A 6012-nucleotide genomic window follows, 5' to 3' on the forward strand; every position below is an offset into this window, starting at 1 on the left:
TAAACATCACTGAGCAAACACATGGAGCATGGACCATATGTAGTTCTCGCTCATGAGACAGGGCCTTTCTTCCCTTGTCACCAATTTTCTTACACGACATACCTTAAAAAAATCACCTGCAGGGGAGGAGAAGAAAGCACAGGGTCACTTCTCCAAGGGCCCTGTGCTGAGCTCTGTGAGCTCTTCCTACAGGCTGGTGCCTTGTCTCTGTGCCCGAAGGCCATAGCAAAGGGCGGGGCTTAATCCAGTCCTGCTCTAACATGTACCCTGTAGAAGGCCTGCTTGCCTGGCCACCTCTCCATCCTGAAGACTCTCCAATCCCCCGGTGGGCTACTGTGTTCAATGGGTTGGACTGCTCACTCCATTCCTCTCATTCAGTCACTCACTCATCCATTGTATCACTTATTCAGTCCTTGGTTAGCTACGATTTCACTGAGGGCACCCTGTGTTCCACACCCTGTGTTAGACAGGGGCAAGACGCAACTTTGCTGATATCCTTCCGGTGGCGTAAACATCACACCGCCTGGCCTGCAGTACATTCTTCTGTGTTCAGGTCTTGGCACCACAGATTGGAACCAGAGCCCAGACTAAACCCATCTGTGTCCCGGGCATCAAGCTGGGAAAATACACCCAGGAAAGCCACAGAAGTGCTATGAAATTAGATTGGGCCTATGGACACAAAGCAGGCAGAGACTGAAGAAGATGAAACTCGCTGACCTCATAGGAATTAACCTCAAGGCTCCAGCCTGCCTCATGAAGGGCCATCTGGGATGAGGTATGATGGTTCATTCCGGAAGGCAGGAAGAGCATGACCACCCAGGTGCCGCTTGTGGCTTCCTCAGGGACCTTCCAATGAGAAGCTGGTTTCCCAGCTACTCCTCCCGCCCAAGAGATACTCCCGCCCTGACTTGGCAAGCCAGAGGTGACATTGCTGTGGGGACCACCATGTGAGGTCCTGAATGACTTTGCATGTGGTTCTCCCAACCTTTACAGTATGCACTTCTCAATTACATATATTCTTTCCTACCCTGGAATGAAAGGCATATCTGTGTCAAATCCGTTCAGTGACAAAGACAGGAAATGGAATAAGATTTGCAGACAAGAGGATACTCATGTTTCCATTTTGAAGACTATGGCGGAACAGAGGACAAATATTCTCAGAAGCTGCATGTCCTCTGTGCTTACATGAAGCCCGTTGCTGGGCAATAATTGGCCTGTGTGTACAGGTACTTTTGGCAGGGGGGGGTGCGGATTATCCAAGCCTCTTTGGGAACATGATTTCAGTAAGTGAGAAGGTATATTATGAAATACACCCAGGGAGGAAGGAAGATTCTCCAGTGATACGCTGTGACCCCATCCAAGGATATCCAGGTAGGGAGGACAGTTCCACTACGTACAGAGTATTGTCGGACTAGTATCCCATCCTCCAATAACATAAATTTAGAAGTAACCCTCTCATTTGCTAAACACGTAGTCTTGCCAGTAGTTTCGTAAGTGTGTCATATTCAAAGACATTGCCAAAAAGCTACATCCATGCACGGGCTGAGTGGGAAGCATCCTACCTCGTGTCATTTGAGGGAAACTGCAGTGCCTTCCTTCCTGTCTCTGTCAGCCACAGGCATCTACTCTCTTAGGAGGCAGTGGTGCCTAAAATGTTTGACCATAGACTCTCTCCTGAAAGGCCTCCCTAAAGAGACAAATTGATTTTTTATAGGATCATGACATTATATGGAGAAAAGAACAAGGTGTCTTAAATGAATGAATGAGTTCATTAAAAAATTTTTTTAATGTTTATTTTTGAGAGAGACAGAGTGTGAGCGGGGGAGGCACAGAGAGAGAGGGAGACACAGAATCCAAAGCAGGCTCCAGGCTCTGAGCTGTCAGCACAGAGCCCAGTGTGGGGCTCGAACTCACGAACCATGAGATCATGACCGGAGCCGAAGTCGGACGGACGCTTAACCGACTGAGCCACGCAGGTGCCCCTGAGTTCATTTTCAATATGAGGAAAAAGACATGGGCACTAGAAGAAGAGAGATCTAAATCTGACTGTAAATAATAGTACTGCTCTCACACAGCTGTCACGTGGATGAAATGAGATTGTGTGTGCAGAGTACTCGTCATTTTCAGAGCTGAATAAAACAGACATTTACTGAGTTTGTTGCAGGTACCAAACGCTGTCCTGAACACTCTACACATATTGACTCACTGGCTCTTTAAGAAAACCTTATGCAGTGGTGGTTATAACTCCACTATCAGAAAACTGAGGCCCAGAAGAGTTAAAAACAGTGCCAAGGATCACATAATTCATCAGGGTCGGAATCCGCAGAATTTGAATGTCCAGAGCCCAGGTAAGTAACACATAGTAAGTGACTTTGTCTATATTCTTGGGAAAGACCCAGCATAGGCCACAGGTGCAGGCATCAGGTAGCTGATGGGGGCACGTGCATAAAAATGATGGGTAAGACAAAGCCAGTGTAGAAGTAAGGGAGGTGGGAGAAGAGCAAGGGGTGGAGTCCGGTGCCGAAAAGGGGACTTCGTGCTTTGGGTGGGGCAACTTGGTGGTGGGTTCCTGAAGGTTTGAAAAAAAGGGTGAAAAGACGTCAGGAAACAAAAGATGCGTGGTAACCCGAAGAAGAGGGCAAGGAGCTATGATAAAGTGATCAATTTCTCAAGGTCAGCCTAGCTGGCAACATACAGCTCCGCACGGTCAATGGTTTTGCGGGACCAGTTTTGCGAGACCACGTTCCCTTTTGGTGAGCTGATCAAGGGTCACGGTGTGGCAATTCTGATTTGCTGAGGGACTTTGGGTGAATCCCTACTCCTCTCTGTCACGCAAGATACTGACACTTATGACCCTGATGAAGTGTAGAGTATCACTGAATCGGTGATCAGAAATAAGGACTGGAGTTCTGGTTCAATTATAAAGTAGCTGCATTCACTCAGCTTCTCTAGTCTGTTGAATATGATCATGCATACCTGTCCTGCCTCCCTGCCTTAGATCTGCCTAGAAGGATTTAAAAAATACAATGAAGGTGAATACACTTGGAATTTGCATAGAATATGTAAAACTGTAGGAGTGTGATGTTCCAAGAACCTGTTCAAGCAACTAGTAGGTACAGAGCACCCACAATGTGCCAGGTCTGACTGGCTTTGCACTACGGATGTAGCAGTGAACAACGCGGTCCTCACCCATGAAACCTACATCGGATCAGGAAGGCCATTACCACATGAATAATTCCTTGAGTACAGCTGTGATAGACACTATTGAGGGAGAATCTCACGTACACTGAGATCGCACAATTTGGGACGGGCCACAGTCTGGGTTGAATCCTACCCTGACACGTTATAATTGGGAGGTTTCTCTCCCCATTACCTAAATCACTTAGTCTCAGGGCCCTTATTTCTAAAATGCAAGAGCTTTGGAGAATAAGATGATGGGAGAATGAGATGACAGGCACAGAACTTGATACAAAATAGGAGTTCGATAAATACTTATTATTTATTATCCATCAGGGCTATAACAACATTGACAATGACAATGATGATGGCCATGGTGATGGTAGTGATGTTAATGGTGTGATGGTGAGGGTGAGGGTGAGGGTTATGGCGATGGTGATGATGTGATGGCGATAATAACGATAACAGTGACAATGACAGTGACGGTGATGGTGAGGATGGTGATAGTGATGCTGGCCAGGACAGGACCACAGCTGGTCCCTCCCCTCCCCACCACAGAGGGCACACAGGGGTTACTTTACAAGTGAATCTGGAATGTGAAGCCATATGGCACCTTGCTCTGGCTGTCGGGTTCCAGAAAGAGCAGACTGGCATTTCCACACTGGTTTTCTCCAGCTACGTTTCCTCTTCTGGCCTCTGCTCATGCAAGCATCACCTCACCCTGAGAAAATGCCAGCGCCTTTGAGGTGAGCAGAGCCTAGGGAGGCGGGGGCGGGAGCATCTCTAAAGGTCAGGATGATTCAGCCGTCCTCTGAGAAGCCTCGGGTGATCCAGGAGGGTGATGCTGTTAGCACGAGGGAAGACTGGAGCTCTCTCCACCACTCTCCATCACGGCTCGGAAGCTTGACTCACCACTCCTTCCCCTTCCTCAGCAAGCCTAATGAGGGGACGTGGATGATTTATACAGCTGAGCTGCAACCGATGGTCCTCCAAAACGATGGAGCAAATTCCTCGATATCTGCCTGGAAAAATCTCCCGGGAGGTACAGGTTGGAAAGCAAACAGGTGCCCAAGAAGCAGCAGGGTATCTCACTGGCCAGCCTCACCCAAACTTCAGGCCAGAGTCTGGTGGGGGTGGGGAGAACAGGAAGCTGTTCCCTCCAGCCCAGCGCTCTCTGGGGGGATGGCCTGTGGGCAAAGAGGCCCCCAAACACATGGCACTGCTTTTTGAGGAATGGAAGCTGATAGCACCTACGGAGATGCTGGGGAGGAGGAATCAAGTGCAAAACAGTTTGGGCAGCAGTCCACGTCACTGGCTGGTCTTGTTTTTACATAGTTGAACTGAGCTCGCTCTAACTGGCGACGCTGACAGCTTTGTCACCATCCTCTCTCGTCCTGTGTGGGCTGGTCCACCCACGTATCATATCAGCCTGGCTCCCGGAGACCCTGGGCTGGCTGATTTTAAGGATCCCTTCTGCCCCTAGGCTCCGTGGTTCTCAGAAAGAAGCACCTGCAAATCGACAGGTGTGGATTCGAATCCTGACTTGGCCACCAATAAACAGTGTGATCCCACTAGGTCCCCGGCCCTCCCTTTATCCATCCAATATTTCCCGAGCCTAGGAAGTACCCTCTGGTGACGTCCCAGACTATTTTTTAGTATTGTGAAAACTTATTTGTTGGCTTTGCTTTTTGCTTGCATGATAGTTAACGTCCTGATGCTGGAAACACAGCAGTGAACAACATGGTTGTGTTCTATTTTGTGGAATTATCTGCTAGTGAGGGAGGGGAGGAGAAAAAGGTGAGTCAAACACTCAAGCCAACACACAATGACAAGTGCTGTGAGGTGAGAGGACAGGACCCTCGGAGTGAAGAATAGCTACGAGTGAACTTAGTTAGATGGCCACATCAAAGAGGGTCGTTTTTGGAGAAATGATGCTTACGTCAAGACAGGAAGGATTAGGTAAGAGTTAGCCAGCCAGGTAGAAAGAGAGTTATCCAGGTAAGAGGACCAGCACAAGAGGATGCTCAGAGGCAGGACAGGACTTAACACCTCTCAGAGCCTCTGCTGCATTTCGCACAGCGCCACTCACATTAAAATAGTACATCATAGCGGCGCCTGGGTGGCTCAGTCGGTTAAGCGGCCGACTCCAGCTCAGGTCATGATCTCGCGTGATCTCGCGTGAGTTCAGCCCCACGTCTAGCCTGGAGCCTGCTTCGGATTCTGTGTTTCCCTCTCTCTCTGCTCCTACCCCATTCCTGCTCTGTCTGTCTCTGTCTCTGTCTCTGTCTCTCTCTCTCAAAAAAATAAACATGAACAAAAATTGTTTTACGTACTGCATTATAAAGACTGTGATCTGTTCCTACAAGTTAACTGTAATTCACACCCTAGGAGAAGTGAATTACCATTTGCAGCTTCTAATCAGGAACCAACACTTCGGGGATGACAAACCAGGGTATGAACTGCCCTAATTTGGAATCAACACGTTCAGAGGTGGTTACTTAACACTGAAAATATCTCTGTGTAAATTCGCACCGCAGGTTTGCTGGTTTGCATAGCGGCGGAAGTTAAGTTTTCCTGGGGGATACCTACGCTCGAATCTAGCAAAGGCTACAATTCAGGGTCTCCATGCTGTGTGGGAAATCCAGTGCCGCAGCGTCGGACAGAACTTCTGGTGAAGAAGCAAACGTTCTCTCTCTGGGCTGTCAATGTGGTGTCACTCACTGAATGACACCATAGAGCCCTTGGAACGCAGCTAGGGTGATGGAGACAGTAAATATTTAATTGCATCCGATTTTAATTAATTTACATGTGAATAGCCACACGGGGCTACTGGCT

The 6012-nt window shown here is 48.4% G+C and overlaps 1 long non-coding RNA gene across 2 annotated transcripts; it reads right to left on the reverse strand.

Moving 5' to 3' along the window:
* Nucleotides 1-3480: 3480 nt before the first annotated feature.
* Nucleotides 3481-5346, reverse strand: LOC122210567. 2 transcript variants are annotated; one of them, XR_006198128.1, is made up of 2 exons: nt 5267-5346; nt 3481-4114 (listed from the first exon to the last, which is right to left on the reverse strand). It is a non-coding gene; the product is annotated as an uncharacterized LOC122210567 (long non-coding RNA). The 2 variants fall into 2 exon arrangements; XR_006198127.1 differs by having other exon boundaries at nt 3481-4686; nt 5267-5337.
* Between the last annotated feature and the right edge of the window lie 666 nt (nt 5347-6012).

This window comes from Panthera leo, chromosome F2 (genome assembly GCF_018350215.1).
Source record: "Panthera leo isolate Ple1 chromosome F2, P.leo_Ple1_pat1.1, whole genome shotgun sequence".
In the NCBI taxonomy this organism is placed as follows: domain Eukaryota; kingdom Metazoa; phylum Chordata; class Mammalia; order Carnivora; family Felidae; genus Panthera; species Panthera leo.